Source organism: Maylandia zebra, linkage group LG5, assembly GCF_041146795.1.
Source record: "Maylandia zebra isolate NMK-2024a linkage group LG5, Mzebra_GT3a, whole genome shotgun sequence".
NCBI classification, from domain to species: domain Eukaryota; kingdom Metazoa; phylum Chordata; class Actinopteri; order Cichliformes; family Cichlidae; genus Maylandia; species Maylandia zebra.
The window spans coordinates 10,352-28,649 of NC_135171.1; the positions used below are offsets into that span (position 1 = coordinate 10,352).

General features: G+C 40.2%; 1 long non-coding RNA gene across 1 annotated transcript in view; it reads left to right on the forward strand.

Moving 5' to 3' along the window:
• Nucleotides 1-264: 264 nt before the first annotated feature.
• Nucleotides 265-18,298, forward strand: part of LOC143418540 (uncharacterized) — a 57,178-nt gene continuing 39,144 nt past the window's right edge. Inside the window, exon 1 of the long non-coding RNA XR_013098524.1 lies at nucleotides 265-17,002. This is a non-coding gene — a long non-coding RNA (uncharacterized LOC143418540). The remainder of the gene's footprint in view (nucleotides 17,003-18,298) is intronic.

Below are 18,298 nucleotides of genomic sequence, written 5' to 3' on the forward strand. Positions count from 1 at the left end.
CGACGCCATCGTCCCTTCCTTGAGAACCCAGACAGGGATCGGGGGTTCTCCCGTGGGATGGCCCGTGCACCTTCCTTCTACCCTCGTAGGAGGAATCAATTCCCCTACCCTAACCCTAACCCTAACCCCTAACCCTAACCCTAACCCCTAACCCTAACCCTATTCTAACAAGATCCAGTGGAAAGCCTAACCGCAGATGTAAAGGCAGGTGAGTTCCCCGGTAAGACTTTTTTAATCTTGGAATCCAGAATGATGAGCGTTTTAGGAGAAGGCTCAAAGGCTGGTCTGGGAGGGGAGGTGAGGCCTGGGGGAGACAGGGACATATGTTTTGACGTTCTAATAGGAATTTTAAACCAAGTGGGCTGCTAACATATAACACATAGTTTGAATATGGTCAGGTGTTGTTTTAATTTTTATGGTTTGGGGAGGAGGGAGGGAAGGAAAATAACGAGGGTGGGATTAAGTGGATTGTGTTTTAAATAGATCGCTTTATTGAAGTGATTTTTATTGGTCCTATTGGTCTCTTTTAACTTTTTTCTTTTTATCTGGCCTGGCTCGACAGGGACATCCACTCCACATGACAGGATATATAGCTACAGCCGAAACAGGCAGTACATTGGGGAGATGATGAGAAATGTCCCAAATTGGGCCAATGCGGTCCACATAGGAGTAAATACTTCATGTGACTGCACAGATCCCCATTCATTTTAATATATCAGTAAAAAGTGAGGCTTGATTTTAGGCGGCGTAGTTTAAAGTAACACTGCTGCCAATGAATGAAAAAAATCACATCACATAATCATGTGGAGGCATAGATTAGTTAAAATGGATGCACTTGGGAGCGGGCTGGATATTTTTAAGGAGGAAAAATTAGCTGACCTTAGGACCACCCAGGATGAGGAGAATTTTAATATAAATCTCATCCTGTGGGTTTTTAGTAATTGTTAGCTTCATTGAGCTGGTCTTTTAAATCCACTTTGGACAGCCTGGCGGTCAGTGGAATGGCCTCGGTTTTTATTATAATTCCCTGGGTAAATGTTATTTTTAGCTTAATTATGCAAATTTTAACATTGTGAGAGGGGGAATAGGTTGTGCTTTTAGGTTTTTTAGGTATTATTTATGTTTTAATAATTATTTATGTTTGATATTAGATCCAACCCAAACAAGGGGATCAAGAAATATACTGATATGTCAGCAGATCCTCCTTAGCCTCCAAAAAATGTACTAACAGGATATGTAAATAAAAGTTTTGAAAAATAATTGATTGTGTTTGCTGGTTTTCATAACAGCTGCATGTATTATTATATTTACTAATTCCAAAAATTAAATTAATTTTTTATATAAACGGGTGAGATTTCCCCTATGGAGGTGTGGGAGGGTCTGTTCACATGTTAGTTTTTAATTTAGCCTATTTTTTATCAAGACCTGAGCACTTTTAGCCATTTCCCTGGATAAGCATAATTAAACAGGGATTATATATTGGAAAGGACAAGCACTTATACAACACTATAAGATCACAAGGAGATTGAGGGTCCAGTCAACCGCTAGGACCGTGCAACTTAGCTCCAAGTGGAGACAACAAAGACACAATCTCCTAATACCTAACCAGCCTGTGCCAGTGGTTTGTTATGCTGGACCCCTCCGGACGTTGATCTGAAATAAAGTGTGGAATGAACTTAAATTGAGAAAGTGCTTTGTGGACCTTGGACTTTGATGGATACAGGCTATCCTATATAAGGACATGATTGAAATGATATGAGCTACAATGTAAACCCTTGATGTGTGGAAATCAGATTCTGATAACCTGACCTGGACATAAGGCCCTGACCTTAACCATGAGAGGGCCGAGATATGAACCCTGACCCAGGATCAGTTGCCCTAAACATAACCCGTGAGGGTGGGAGCCCTAACCTTAATTTTAAGATGGGCTATGCTTAAATGTTATGAACAATCATGTAAGCCTCTCACTGGCTGCCAGGCAGGTCCTCAGAAGAGGGTGGAATTCCTTCCCCCCTCCTCCTCCTTTTAACTTGATCCTAATAAAGGTTTTAATTGAGGATATATTGTTTTAAACAGCTTTTATTTTTTAGAATTTACATCTGTCCTTTTCTTATGTGTTTTGAAATGTATTTTATAGCCTGTGAATAATGGAACGTACATGATTAAGAAAGTGATTGTGAATGCACCATGGGAGGAACACGATCATGTGACCCGGTGCGACCTATCCTGAGGAGGGCCCACACAGGTGGGCGTTCCTCAGAGAATCATTTAAACTACTGTTTTGTCTCTCCTGGCCTCACTTGCGCTGTTCCCTCTGAAGAAGCGAGAGTATCGCGAAACGTAAGGGATGCCTCCCAGACCGGCGTGAGCAAGGATTTTTTACCTCCCCCAGAACAAGGTGATTGAGATCTTAATAGCCTTTTTTAGCCTGAGTTTTTTAGTGGGAGTGAAACGCACTTTGTTCTCCCATTGAAGGCTAAATTGGATAATTGAACCAGGGAGTGAGGAACTTACGCTTCCCACTTTTATTTAAACCTTTTTAAACGCAAATCAGCGGGAATAAGCAAGTTAGCCCTCCCGACTGAGAGTTTTAATATAGAGTTGGGAATAAGCAAGTCTAGCCCTCCCTACTCATATTTCTTAAAGGTTTTTTAGTGGGATGAAGCAGAATTAGCCCTCCCGGTTTTTAAGATTAACCTCTGGGGGAGAGGAGGAGAGATTTTTATTCTTTTAACCCTTTTAATTTTCTGGATTTTAAGAGGGGAACTCCAATGTTTTTTTACCTGTAATATATTCTGTATGGCATAAAGAGTTTGCAGCGTGTGTATGAACCATAGTCAACTACGACCTCCACAAAAACGAGACTGTGTGAAGGAGCAACAGTAAGAAGAGACTTGGTTCAGAGACACTTAAAAAGTACACCACCCTGCTCACAGGCCCTGGAACAGCAAATAAAGACTATTCTAACAAGATCCAGTGGAAAGCCTAACCGCAGATGTAAAGGCAGGTGAGTTCCCCGGTAAGACTTTTTTAATCTTGGAATCCAGAATGATGAGGGTTTTAGGAGAAGGCTCAAAGGCTGGTCTGGGAGGGGAGGTGAGGCCTGGGGGAGACAGGGACATATGTTTTGACGTTCTAATAGGAATTTTAAACCAAGTGGGCTGCTAACATATAACACATAGTTTGAATATGGTCAGGTGTTGTTTTAATTTTTATGGTTTGGGGAGGAGGGAGGGAAGGAAAATAACGAGGGTGGGATTAAGTGGATTGTGTTTTAAATAGATCGCTTTATTGAAGTGATTTTTATTGGTCCTATTGGTCTCTTTTAACTTTTTTCTTTTTATCTGGCCTGGCTCGACAGGGACATCCACTCCACATGACAGGATATATAGCTACAGCCGAAACAGGCAGTACATTGGGGAGATGATGAGAAATGTCCCAAATTGGGCCAATGCGGTCCACATAGGAGTAAATACTTCATGTGACTGCACAGATCCCCATTCATTTTAATATATCAGTAAAAAGTGAGGCTTGATTTTAGGCGGCGTAGTTTAAAGTAACACTGCTGCCAATGAATGAAAAAAATCACATCACATAATCATGTGGAGGCATAGATTAGTTAAAATGGATGCACTTGGGAGCGGGCTGGATATTTTTAAGGAGGAAAAATTAGCTGACCTTAGGACCACCCAGGATGAGGAGAATTTTAATATAAATCTCATCCTGTGGGTTTTTAGTAATTGTTAGCTTCATTGAGCTGGTCTTTTAAATCCACTTTGGACAGCCTGGCGGTCAGTGGAATGGCCTCGGTTTTTATTATAATTCCCTGGGTAAATGTTATTTTTAGCTTAATTATGCAAATTTTAACATTGTGAGAGGGGGAATAGGTTGTGCTTTTAGGTTTTTTAGGTATTATTTATGTTTTAATAATTATTTATGTTTGATATTAGATCCAACCCAAACAAGGGGATCAAGAAATATACTGATATGTCAGCAGATCCTCCTTAGCCTCCAAAAAATGTACTAACAGGATATGTAAATAAAAGTTTTGAAAAATAATTGATTGTGTTTGCTGGTTTTCATAACAGCTGCATGTATTATTATATTTACTAATTCCAAAAATTAAATTAATTTTTTATATAAACGGGTGAGATTTCCCCTATGGAGGTGTGGGAGGGTCTGTTCACATGTTAGTTTTTAATTTAGCCTATTTTTTATCAAGACCTGAGCACTTTTAGCCATTTCCCTGGATAAGCATAATTAAACAGGGATTATATATTGGAAAGGACAAGCACTTATACAACACTATAAGATCACAAGGAGATTGAGGGTCCAGTCAACCGCTAGGACCGTGCAACTTAGCTCCAAGTGGAGACAACAAAGACACAATCTCCTAATACCTAACCAGCCTGTGCCAGTGGTTTGTTATGCTGGACCCCTCCGGACGTTGATCTGAAATAAAGTGTGGAATGAACTTAAATTGAGAAAGTGCTTTGTGGACCTTGGACTTTGATGGATACAGGCTATCCTATATAAGGACATGATTGAAATGATATGAGCTACAATGTAAACCCTTGATGTGTGGAAATCAGATTCTGATAACCTGACCTGGACATAAGGCCCTGACCTTAACCATGAGAGGGCCGAGATATGAACCCTGACCCAGGATCAGTTGCCCTAAACATAACCCGTGAGGGTGGGAGCCCTAACCTTAATTTTAAGATGGGCTATGCTTAAATGTTATGAACAATCATGTAAGCCTCTCACTGGCTGCCAGGCAGGTCCTCAGAAGAGGGTGGAATTCCTTCCCCCCTCCTCCTCCTTTTAACTTGATCCTAATAAAGGTTTTAATTGAGGATATATTGTTTTAAACAGCTTTTATTTTTTAGAATTTACATCTGTCCTTTTCTTATGTGTTTTGAAATGTATTTTATAGCCTGTGAATAATGGAACGTACATGATTAAGAAAGTGATTGTGAATGCACCATGGGAGGAACACGATCATGTGACCCGGTGCGACCTATCCTGAGGAGGGCCCACACAGGTGGGCGTTCCTCAGAGAATCATTTAAACTACTGTTTTGTCTCTCCTGGCCTCACTTGCGCTGTTCCCTCTGAAGAAGCGAGAGTATCGCGAAACGTAAGGGATGCCTCCCAGACCGGCGTGAGCAAGGATTTTTTACCTCCCCCAGAACAAGGTGATTGAGATCTTAATAGCCTTTTTTAGCCTGAGTTTTTTAGTGGGAGTGAAACGCACTTTGTTCTCCCATTGAAGGCTAAATTGGATAATTGAACCAGGGAGTGAGGAACTTACGCTTCCCACTTTTATTTAAACCTTTTTAAACGCAAATCAGCGGGAATAAGCAAGTTAGCCCTCCCGACTGAGAGTTTTAATATAGAGTTGGGAATAAGCAAGTCTAGCCCTCCCTACTCATATTTCTTAAAGGTTTTTTAGTGGGATGAAGCAGAATTAGCCCTCCCGGTTTTTAAGATTAACCTCTGGGGGAGAGGAGGAGAGATTTTTATTCTTTTAACCCTTTTAATTTTCTGGATTTTAAGAGGGGAACTCCAATGTTTTTTTACCTGTAATATATTCTGTATGGCATAAAGAGTTTGCAGCGTGTGTATGAACCATAGTCAACTACGACCTCCACAAAAACGAGACTGTGTGAAGGAGCAACAGTAAGAAGAGACTTGGTTCAGAGACACTTAAAAAGTACACCACCCTGCTCACAGGCCCTGGAACAGCAAATAAAGACTATTCTAACAAGATCCAGTGGAAAGCCTAACCGCAGATGTAAAGGCAGGTGAGTTCCCCGGTAAGACTTTTTTAATCTTGGAATCCAGAATGATGAGGGTTTTAGGAGAAGGCTCAAAGGCTGGTCTGGGAGGGGAGGTGAGGCCTGGGGGAGACAGGGACATATGTTTTGACGTTCTAATAGGAATTTTAAACCAAGTGGGCTGCTAACATATAACACATAGTTTGAATATGGTCAGGTGTTGTTTTAATTTTTATGGTTTGGGGAGGAGGGAGGGAAGGAAAATAACGAGGGTGGGATTAAGTGGATTGTGTTTTAAATAGATCGCTTTATTGAAGTGATTTTTATTGGTCCTATTGGTCTCTTTTAACTTTTTTCTTTTTATCTGGCCTGGCTCGACAGGGACATCCACTCCACATGACAGGATATATAGCTACAGCCGAAACAGGCAGTACATTGGGGAGATGATGAGAAATGTCCCAAATTGGGCCAATGCGGTCCACATAGGAGTAAATACTTCATGTGACTGCACAGATCCCCATTCATTTTAATATATCAGTAAAAAGTGAGGCTTGATTTTAGGCGGCGTAGTTTAAAGTAACACTGCTGCCAATGAATGAAAAAAATCACATCACATAATCATGTGGAGGCATAGATTAGTTAAAATGGATGCACTTGGGAGCGGGCTGGATATTTTTAAGGAGGAAAAATTAGCTGACCTTAGGACCACCCAGGATGAGGAGAATTTTAATATAAATCTCATCCTGTGGGTTTTTAGTAATTGTTAGCTTCATTGAGCTGGTCTTTTAAATCCACTTTGGACAGCCTGGCGGTCAGTGGAATGGCCTCGGTTTTTATTATAATTCCCTGGGTAAATGTTATTTTTAGCTTAATTATGCAAATTTTAACATTGTGAGAGGGGGAATAGGTTGTGCTTTTAGGTTTTTTAGGTATTATTTATGTTTTAATAATTATTTATGTTTGATATTAGATCCAACCCAAACAAGGGGATCAAGAAATATACTGATATGTCAGCAGATCCTCCTTAGCCTCCAAAAAATGTACTAACAGGATATGTAAATAAAAGTTTTGAAAAATAATTGATTGTGTTTGCTGGTTTTCATAACAGCTGCATGTATTATTATATTTACTAATTCCAAAAATTAAATTAATTTTTTATATAAACGGGTGAGATTTCCCCTATGGAGGTGTGGGAGGGTCTGTTCACATGTTAGTTTTTAATTTAGCCTATTTTTTATCAAGACCTGAGCACTTTTAGCCATTTCCCTGGATAAGCATAATTAAACAGGGATTATATATTGGAAAGGACAAGCACTTATACAACACTATAAGATCACAAGGAGATTGAGGGTCCAGTCAACCGCTAGGACCGTGCAACTTAGCTCCAAGTGGAGACAACAAAGACACAATCTCCTAATACCTAACCAGCCTGTGCCAGTGGTTTGTTATGCTGGACCCCTCCGGACGTTGATCTGAAATAAAGTGTGGAATGAACTTAAATTGAGAAAGTGCTTTGTGGACCTTGGACTTTGATGGATACAGGCTATCCTATATAAGGACATGATTGAAATGATATGAGCTACAATGTAAACCCTTGATGTGTGGAAATCAGATTCTGATAACCTGACCTGGACATAAGGCCCTGACCTTAACCATGAGAGGGCCGAGATATGAACCCTGACCCAGGATCAGTTGCCCTAAACATAACCCGTGAGGGTGGGAGCCCTAACCTTAATTTTAAGATGGGCTATGCTTAAATGTTATGAACAATCATGTAAGCCTCTCACTGGCTGCCAGGCAGGTCCTCAGAAGAGGGTGGAATTCCTTCCCCCCTCCTCCTCCTTTTAACTTGATCCTAATAAAGGTTTTAATTGAGGATATATTGTTTTAAACAGCTTTTATTTTTTAGAATTTACATCTGTCCTTTTCTTATGTGTTTTGAAATGTATTTTATAGCCTGTGAATAATGGAACGTACATGATTAAGAAAGTGATTGTGAATGCACCATGGGAGGAACACGATCATGTGACCCGGTGCGACCTATCCTGAGGAGGGCCCACACAGGTGGGCGTTCCTCAGAGAATCATTTAAACTACTGTTTTGTCTCTCCTGGCCTCACTTGCGCTGTTCCCTCTGAAGAAGCGAGAGTATCGCGAAACGTAAGGGATGCCTCCCAGACCGGCGTGAGCAAGGATTTTTTACCTCCCCCAGAACAAGGTGATTGAGATCTTAATAGCCTTTTTTAGCCTGAGTTTTTTAGTGGGAGTGAAACGCACTTTGTTCTCCCATTGAAGGCTAAATTGGATAATTGAACCAGGGAGTGAGGAACTTACGCTTCCCACTTTTATTTAAACCTTTTTAAACGCAAATCAGCGGGAATAAGCAAGTTAGCCCTCCCGACTGAGAGTTTTAATATAGAGTTGGGAATAAGCAAGTCTAGCCCTCCCTACTCATATTTCTTAAAGGTTTTTTAGTGGGATGAAGCAGAATTAGCCCTCCCGGTTTTTAAGATTAACCTCTGGGGGAGAGGAGGAGAGATTTTTATTCTTTTAACCCTTTTAATTTTCTGGATTTTAAGAGGGGAACTCCAATGTTTTTTTACCTGTAATATATTCTGTATGGCATAAAGAGTTTGCAGCGTGTGTATGAACCATAGTCAACTACGACCTCCACAAAAACGAGACTGTGTGAAGGAGCAACAGTAAGAAGAGACTTGGTTCAGAGACACTTAAAAAGTACACCACCCTGCTCACAGGCCCTGGAACAGCAAATAAAGACTATTCTAACAAGATCCAGTGGAAAGCCTAACCGCAGATGTAAAGGCAGGTGAGTTCCCCGGTAAGACTTTTTTAATCTTGGAATCCAGAATGATGAGGGTTTTAGGAGAAGGCTCAAAGGCTGGTCTGGGAGGGGAGGTGAGGCCTGGGGGAGACAGGGACATATGTTTTGACGTTCTAATAGGAATTTTAAACCAAGTGGGCTGCTAACATATAACACATAGTTTGAATATGGTCAGGTGTTGTTTTAATTTTTATGGTTTGGGGAGGAGGGAGGGAAGGAAAATAACGAGGGTGGGATTAAGTGGATTGTGTTTTAAATAGATCGCTTTATTGAAGTGATTTTTATTGGTCCTATTGGTCTCTTTTAACTTTTTTCTTTTTATCTGGCCTGGCTCGACAGGGACATCCACTCCACATGACAGGATATATAGCTACAGCCGAAACAGGCAGTACATTGGGGAGATGATGAGAAATGTCCCAAATTGGGCCAATGCGGTCCACATAGGAGTAAATACTTCATGTGACTGCACAGATCCCCATTCATTTTAATATATCAGTAAAAAGTGAGGCTTGATTTTAGGCGGCGTAGTTTAAAGTAACACTGCTGCCAATGAATGAAAAAAATCACATCACATAATCATGTGGAGGCATAGATTAGTTAAAATGGATGCACTTGGGAGCGGGCTGGATATTTTTAAGGAGGAAAAATTAGCTGACCTTAGGACCACCCAGGATGAGGAGAATTTTAATATAAATCTCATCCTGTGGGTTTTTAGTAATTGTTAGCTTCATTGAGCTGGTCTTTTAAATCCACTTTGGACAGCCTGGCGGTCAGTGGAATGGCCTCGGTTTTTATTATAATTCCCTGGGTAAATGTTATTTTTAGCTTAATTATGCAAATTTTAACATTGTGAGAGGGGGAATAGGTTGTGCTTTTAGGTTTTTTAGGTATTATTTATGTTTTAATAATTATTTATGTTTGATATTAGATCCAACCCAAACAAGGGGATCAAGAAATATACTGATATGTCAGCAGATCCTCCTTAGCCTCCAAAAAATGTACTAACAGGATATGTAAATAAAAGTTTTGAAAAATAATTGATTGTGTTTGCTGGTTTTCATAACAGCTGCATGTATTATTATATTTACTAATTCCAAAAATTAAATTAATTTTTTATATAAACGGGTGAGATTTCCCCTATGGAGGTGTGGGAGGGTCTGTTCACATGTTAGTTTTTAATTTAGCCTATTTTTTATCAAGACCTGAGCACTTTTAGCCATTTCCCTGGATAAGCATAATTAAACAGGGATTATATATTGGAAAGGACAAGCACTTATACAACACTATAAGATCACAAGGAGATTGAGGGTCCAGTCAACCGCTAGGACCGTGCAACTTAGCTCCAAGTGGAGACAACAAAGACACAATCTCCTAATACCTAACCAGCCTGTGCCAGTGGTTTGTTATGCTGGACCCCTCCGGACGTTGATCTGAAATAAAGTGTGGAATGAACTTAAATTGAGAAAGTGCTTTGTGGACCTTGGACTTTGATGGATACAGGCTATCCTATATAAGGACATGATTGAAATGATATGAGCTACAATGTAAACCCTTGATGTGTGGAAATCAGATTCTGATAACCTGACCTGGACATAAGGCCCTGACCTTAACCATGAGAGGGCCGAGATATGAACCCTGACCCAGGATCAGTTGCCCTAAACATAACCCGTGAGGGTGGGAGCCCTAACCTTAATTTTAAGATGGGCTATGCTTAAATGTTATGAACAATCATGTAAGCCTCTCACTGGCTGCCAGGCAGGTCCTCAGAAGAGGGTGGAATTCCTTCCCCCCTCCTCCTCCTTTTAACTTGATCCTAATAAAGGTTTTAATTGAGGATATATTGTTTTAAACAGCTTTTATTTTTTAGAATTTACATCTGTCCTTTTCTTATGTGTTTTGAAATGTATTTTATAGCCTGTGAATAATGGAACGTACATGATTAAGAAAGTGATTGTGAATGCACCATGGGAGGAACACGATCATGTGACCCGGTGCGACCTATCCTGAGGAGGGCCCACACAGGTGGGCGTTCCTCAGAGAATCATTTAAACTACTGTTTTGTCTCTCCTGGCCTCACTTGCGCTGTTCCCTCTGAAGAAGCGAGAGTATCGCGAAACGTAAGGGATGCCTCCCAGACCGGCGTGAGCAAGGATTTTTTACCTCCCCCAGAACAAGGTGATTGAGATCTTAATAGCCTTTTTTAGCCTGAGTTTTTTAGTGGGAGTGAAACGCACTTTGTTCTCCCATTGAAGGCTAAATTGGATAATTGAACCAGGGAGTGAGGAACTTACGCTTCCCACTTTTATTTAAACCTTTTTAAACGCAAATCAGCGGGAATAAGCAAGTTAGCCCTCCCGACTGAGAGTTTTAATATAGAGTTGGGAATAAGCAAGTCTAGCCCTCCCTACTCATATTTCTTAAAGGTTTTTTAGTGGGATGAAGCAGAATTAGCCCTCCCGGTTTTTAAGATTAACCTCTGGGGGAGAGGAGGAGAGATTTTTATTCTTTTAACCCTTTTAATTTTCTGGATTTTAAGAGGGGAACTCCAATGTTTTTTTACCTGTAATATATTCTGTATGGCATAAAGAGTTTGCAGCGTGTGTATGAACCATAGTCAACTACGACCTCCACAAAAACGAGACTGTGTGAAGGAGCAACAGTAAGAAGAGACTTGGTTCAGAGACACTTAAAAAGTACACCACCCTGCTCACAGGCCCTGGAACAGCAAATAAAGACTATTCTAACAAGATCCAGTGGAAAGCCTAACCGCAGATGTAAAGGCAGGTGAGTTCCCCGGTAAGACTTTTTTAATCTTGGAATCCAGAATGATGAGGGTTTTAGGAGAAGGCTCAAAGGCTGGTCTGGGAGGGGAGGTGAGGCCTGGGGGAGACAGGGACATATGTTTTGACGTTCTAATAGGAATTTTAAACCAAGTGGGCTGCTAACATATAACACATAGTTTGAATATGGTCAGGTGTTGTTTTAATTTTTATGGTTTGGGGAGGAGGGAGGGAAGGAAAATAACGAGGGTGGGATTAAGTGGATTGTGTTTTAAATAGATCGCTTTATTGAAGTGATTTTTATTGGTCCTATTGGTCTCTTTTAACTTTTTTCTTTTTATCTGGCCTGGCTCGACAGGGACATCCACTCCACATGACAGGATATATAGCTACAGCCGAAACAGGCAGTACATTGGGGAGATGATGAGAAATGTCCCAAATTGGGCCAATGCGGTCCACATAGGAGTAAATACTTCATGTGACTGCACAGATCCCCATTCATTTTAATATATCAGTAAAAAGTGAGGCTTGATTTTAGGCGGCGTAGTTTAAAGTAACACTGCTGCCAATGAATGAAAAAAATCACATCACATAATCATGTGGAGGCATAGATTAGTTAAAATGGATGCACTTGGGAGCGGGCTGGATATTTTTAAGGAGGAAAAATTAGCTGACCTTAGGACCACCCAGGATGAGGAGAATTTTAATATAAATCTCATCCTGTGGGTTTTTAGTAATTGTTAGCTTCATTGAGCTGGTCTTTTAAATCCACTTTGGACAGCCTGGCGGTCAGTGGAATGGCCTCGGTTTTTATTATAATTCCCTGGGTAAATGTTATTTTTAGCTTAATTATGCAAATTTTAACATTGTGAGAGGGGGAATAGGTTGTGCTTTTAGGTTTTTTAGGTATTATTTATGTTTTAATAATTATTTATGTTTGATATTAGATCCAACCCAAACAAGGGGATCAAGAAATATACTGATATGTCAGCAGATCCTCCTTAGCCTCCAAAAAATGTACTAACAGGATATGTAAATAAAAGTTTTGAAAAATAATTGATTGTGTTTGCTGGTTTTCATAACAGCTGCATGTATTATTATATTTACTAATTCCAAAAATTAAATTAATTTTTTATATAAACGGGTGAGATTTCCCCTATGGAGGTGTGGGAGGGTCTGTTCACATGTTAGTTTTTAATTTAGCCTATTTTTTATCAAGACCTGAGCACTTTTAGCCATTTCCCTGGATAAGCATAATTAAACAGGGATTATATATTGGAAAGGACAAGCACTTATACAACACTATAAGATCACAAGGAGATTGAGGGTCCAGTCAACCGCTAGGACCGTGCAACTTAGCTCCAAGTGGAGACAACAAAGACACAATCTCCTAATACCTAACCAGCCTGTGCCAGTGGTTTGTTATGCTGGACCCCTCCGGACGTTGATCTGAAATAAAGTGTGGAATGAACTTAAATTGAGAAAGTGCTTTGTGGACCTTGGACTTTGATGGATACAGGCTATCCTATATAAGGACATGATTGAAATGATATGAGCTACAATGTAAACCCTTGATGTGTGGAAATCAGATTCTGATAACCTGACCTGGACATAAGGCCCTGACCTTAACCATGAGAGGGCCGAGATATGAACCCTGACCCAGGATCAGTTGCCCTAAACATAACCCGTGAGGGTGGGAGCCCTAACCTTAATTTTAAGATGGGCTATGCTTAAATGTTATGAACAATCATGTAAGCCTCTCACTGGCTGCCAGGCAGGTCCTCAGAAGAGGGTGGAATTCCTTCCCCCCTCCTCCTCCTTTTAACTTGATCCTAATAAAGGTTTTAATTGAGGATATATTGTTTTAAACAGCTTTTATTTTTTAGAATTTACATCTGTCCTTTTCTTATGTGTTTTGAAATGTATTTTATAGCCTGTGAATAATGGAACGTACATGATTAAGAAAGTGATTGTGAATGCACCATGGGAGGAACACGATCATGTGACCCGGTGCGACCTATCCTGAGGAGGGCCCACACAGGTGGGCGTTCCTCAGAGAATCATTTAAACTACTGTTTTGTCTCTCCTGGCCTCACTTGCGCTGTTCCCTCTGAAGAAGCGAGAGTATCGCGAAACGTAAGGGATGCCTCCCAGACCGGCGTGAGCAAGGATTTTTTACCTCCCCCAGAACAAGGTGATTGAGATCTTAATAGCCTTTTTTAGCCTGAGTTTTTTAGTGGGAGTGAAACGCACTTTGTTCTCCCATTGAAGGCTAAATTGGATAATTGAACCAGGGAGTGAGGAACTTACGCTTCCCACTTTTATTTAAACCTTTTTAAACGCAAATCAGCGGGAATAAGCAAGTTAGCCCTCCCGACTGAGAGTTTTAATATAGAGTTGGGAATAAGCAAGTCTAGCCCTCCCTACTCATATTTCTTAAAGGTTTTTTAGTGGGATGAAGCAGAATTAGCCCTCCCGGTTTTTAAGATTAACCTCTGGGGGAGAGGAGGAGAGATTTTTATTCTTTTAACCCTTTTAATTTTCTGGATTTTAAGAGGGGAACTCCAATGTTTTTTTACCTGTAATATATTCTGTATGGCATAAAGAGTTTGCAGCGTGTGTATGAACCATAGTCAACTACGACCTCCACAAAAACGAGACTGTGTGAAGGAGCAACAGTAAGAAGAGACTTGGTTCAGAGACACTTAAAAAGTACACCACCCTGCTCACAGGCCCTGGAACAGCAAATAAAGACTATTCTAACAAGATCCAGTGGAAAGCCTAACCGCAGATGTAAAGGCAGGTGAGTTCCCCGGTAAGACTTTTTTAATCTTGGAATCCAGAATGATGAGGGTTTTAGGAGAAGGCTCAAAGGCTGGTCTGGGAGGGGAGGTGAGGCCTGGGGGAGACAGGGACATATGTTTTGACGTTCTAATAGGAATTTTAAACCAAGTGGGCTGCTAACATATAACACATAGTTTGAATATGGTCAGGTGTTGTTTTAATTTTTATGGTTTGGGGAGGAGGGAGGGAAGGAAAATAACGAGGGTGGGATTAAGTGGATTGTGTTTTAAATAGATCGCTTTATTGAAGTGATTTTTATTGGTCCTATTGGTCTCTTTTAACTTTTTTCTTTTTATCTGGCCTGGCTCGACAGGGACATCCACTCCACATGACAGGATATATAGCTACAGCCGAAACAGGCAGTACATTGGGGAGATGATGAGAAATGTCCCAAATTGGGCCAATGCGGTCCACATAGGAGTAAATACTTCATGTGACTGCACAGATCCCCATTCATTTTAATATATCAGTAAAAAGTGAGGCTTGATTTTAGGCGGCGTAGTTTAAAGTAACACTGCTGCCAATGAATGAAAAAAATCACATCACATAATCATGTGGAGGCATAGATTAGTTAAAATGGATGCACTTGGGAGCGGGCTGGATATTTTTAAGGAGGAAAAATTAGCTGACCTTAGGACCACCCAGGATGAGGAGAATTTTAATATAAATCTCATCCTGTGGGTTTTTAGTAATTGTTAGCTTCATTGAGCTGGTCTTTTAAATCCACTTTGGACAGCCTGGCGGTCAGTGGAATGGCCTCGGTTTTTATTATAATTCCCTGGGTAAATGTTATTTTTAGCTTAATTATGCAAATTTTAACATTGTGAGAGGGGGAATAGGTTGTGCTTTTAGGTTTTTTAGGTATTATTTATGTTTTAATAATTATTTATGTTTGATATTAGATCCAACCCAAACAAGGGGATCAAGAAATATACTGATATGTCAGCAGATCCTCCTTAGCCTCCAAAAAATGTACTAACAGGATATGTAAATAAAAGTTTTGAAAAATAATTGATTGTGTTTGCTGGTTTTCATAACAGCTGCATGTATTATTATATTTACTAATTCCAAAAATTAAATTAATTTTTTATATAAACGGGTGAGATTTCCCCTATGGAGGTGTGGGAGGGTCTGTTCACATGTTAGTTTTTAATTTAGCCTATTTTTTATCAAGACCTGAGCACTTTTAGCCATTTCCCTGGATAAGCATAATTAAACAGGGATTATATATTGGAAAGGACAAGCACTTATACAACACTATAAGATCACAAGGAGATTGAGGGTCCAGTCAACCGCTAGGACCGTGCAACTTAGCTCCAAGTGGAGACAACAAAGACACAATCTCCTAATACCTAACCAGCCTGTGCCAGTGGTTTGTTATGCTGGACCCCTCCGGACGTTGATCTGAAATAAAGTGTGGAATGAACTTAAATTGAGAAAGTGCTTTGTGGACCTTGGACTTTGATGGATACAGGCTATCCTATATAAGGACATGATTGAAATGATATGAGCTACAATGTAAACCCTTGATGTGTGGAAATCAGATTCTGATAACCTGACCTGGACATAAGGCCCTGACCTTAACCATGAGAGGGCCGAGATATGAACCCTGACCCAGGATCAGTTGCCCTAAACATAACCCGTGAGGGTGGGAGCCCTAACCTTAATTTTAAGATGGGCTATGCTTAAATGTTATGAACAATCATGTAAGCCTCTCACTGGCTGCCAGGCAGGTCCTCAGAAGAGGGTGGAATTCCTTCCCCCCTCCTCCTCCTTTTAACTTGATCCTAATAAAGGTTTTAATTGAGGATATATTGTTTTAAACAGCTTTTATTTTTTAGAATTTACATCTGTCCTTTTCTTATGTGTTTTGAAATGTATTTTATAGCCTGTGAATAATGGAACGTACATGATTAAGAAAGTGATTGTGAATGCACCATGGGAGGAACACGATCATGTGACCCGGTGCGACCTATCCTGAGGAGGGCCCACACAGGTGGGCGTTCCTCAGAGAATCATTTAAACTACTGTTTTGTCTCTCCTGGCCTCACTTGCGCTGTTCCCTCTGAAGAAGCGAGAGTATCGCGAAACGTAAGGGATGCCTCCCAGACCGGCGTGAGCAAGGATTTTTTACCTCCCCCAGAACAAGGTGATTGAGATCTTAATAGCCTTTTTTAGCCTGAGTTTTTTAGTGGGAGTGAAACGCACTTTGTTCTCCCATTGAAGGCTAAATTGGATAATTGAACCAGGGAGTGAGGAACTTACGCTTCCCACTTTTATTTAAACCTTTTTAAACGCAAATCAGCGGGAATAAGCAAGTTAGCCCTCCCGACTGAGAGTTTTAATATAGAGTTGGGAATAAGCAAGTCTAGCCCTCCCTACTCATATTTCTTAAAGGTTTTTTAGTGGGATGAAGCAGAATTAGCCCTCCCGGTTTTTAAGATTAACCTCTGGGGGAGAGGAGGAGAGATTTTTATTCTTTTAACCCTTTTAATTTTCTGGATTTTAAGAGGGGAACTCCAATGTTTTTTTACCTGTAATATATTCTGTATGGCATAAAGAGTTTGCAGCGTGTGTATGAACCATAGTCAACTACGACCTCCACAAAAACGAGACTGTGTGAAGGAGCAACAGTAAGAAGAGACTTGGTTCAGAGACACTTAAAAAGTACACCACCCTGCTCACAGGCCCTGGAACAGCAAATAAAGACTATTCTAACAAGATCCAGTGGAAAGCCTAACCGCAGATGTAAAGGCAGGTGAGTTCCCCGGTAAGACTTTTTTAATCTTGGAATCCAGAATGATGAGGGTTTTAGGAGAAGGCTCAAAGGCTGGTCTGGGAGGGGAGGTGAGGCCTGGGGGAGACAGGGACATATGTTTTGACGTTCTAATAGGAATTTTAAACCAAGTGGGCTGCTAACATATAACACATAGTTTGAATATGGTCAGGTGTTGTTTTAATTTTTATGGTTTGGGGAGGAGGGAGGGAAGGAAAATAACGAGGGTGGGATTAAGTGGATTGTGTTTTAAATAGATCGCTTTATTGAAGTGATTTTTATTGGTCCTATTGGTCTCTTTTAACTTTTTTCTTTTTATCTGGCCTGGCTCGACAGGGACATCCACTCCACATGACAGGATATATAGCTACAGCCGAAACAGGCAGTACATTGGGGAGATGATGAGAAATGTCCCAAATTGGGCCAATGCGGTCCACATAGGAGTAAATACTTCATGTGACTGCACAGATCCCCATTCATTTTAATATATCAGTAAAAAGTGAGGCTTGATTTTAGGCGGCGTAGTTTAAAGTAACACTGCTGCCAATGAATGAAAAAAATCACATCACATAATCATGTGGAGGCATAGATTAGTTAAAATGGATGCACTTGGGAGCGGGCTGGATATTTTTAAGGAGGAAAAATTAGCTGACCTTAGGACCACCCAGGATGAGGAGAATTTTAATATAAATCTCATCCTGTGGGTTTTTAGTAATTGTTAGCTTCATTGAGCTGGTCTTTTAAATCCACTTTGGACAGCCTGGCGGTCAGTGGAATGGCCTCGGTTTTTATTATAATTCCCTGGGTAAATGTTATTTTTAGCTTAATTATGCAAATTTTAACATTGTGAGAGGGGGAATAGGTTGTGCTTTTAGGTTTTTTAGGTATTATTTATGTTTTAATAATTATTTATGTTTGATATTAGATCCAACCCAAACAAGGGGATCAAGAAATATACTGATATGTCAGCAGATCCTCCTTAGCCTCCAAAAAATGTACTAACAGGATATGTAAATAAAAGTTTTGAAAAATAATTGATTGTGTTTGCTGGTTTTCATAACAGCTGCATGTATTATTATATTTACTAATTCCAAAAATTAAATTAATTTTTTATATAAACGGGTGAGATTTCCCCTATGGAGGTGTGGGAGGGTCTGTTCACATGTTAGTTTTTAATTTAGCCTATTTTTTATCAAGACCTGAGCACTTTTAGCCATTTCCCTGGATAAGCATAATTAAACAGGGATTATATATTGGAAAGGACAAGCACTTATACAA